Source organism: Meleagris gallopavo, chromosome Z (genome assembly GCF_000146605.3).
Source record: "Meleagris gallopavo isolate NT-WF06-2002-E0010 breed Aviagen turkey brand Nicholas breeding stock chromosome Z, Turkey_5.1, whole genome shotgun sequence".
In the NCBI taxonomy this organism is placed as follows: Eukaryota; Metazoa; Chordata; class Aves; order Galliformes; family Phasianidae; genus Meleagris; species Meleagris gallopavo.
In genome coordinates, this window is record NC_015041.2 from 27,975,923 (window position 1) to 27,976,228 (window position 306).

A 306-nucleotide genomic window follows, 5' to 3' on the forward strand; every position below is an offset into this window, starting at 1 on the left:
TTATAATAAATATACTTTGATGTATGGACGTTTTCCTGATACTTATAAAAATAAAATGCAGCAGCAAGAAGAGAAGGAGATAAATAGATTAGTATTAGAATAGCATAGAATAGCTTAGAATTAAATAACATACTACAGTTTTGTTACTAACTGAATTTCAGTGATTAATATTAAATTAATAAAATTAATTTTTAATATTAATAAAAAATTACTATTTTTACCATGCTTCCTATTATGTATCAGATTATGATGTTAGATTGTATAGTCTATGTTTCAATTTCTTCAAAACTGTTCTCAAAAGGTATC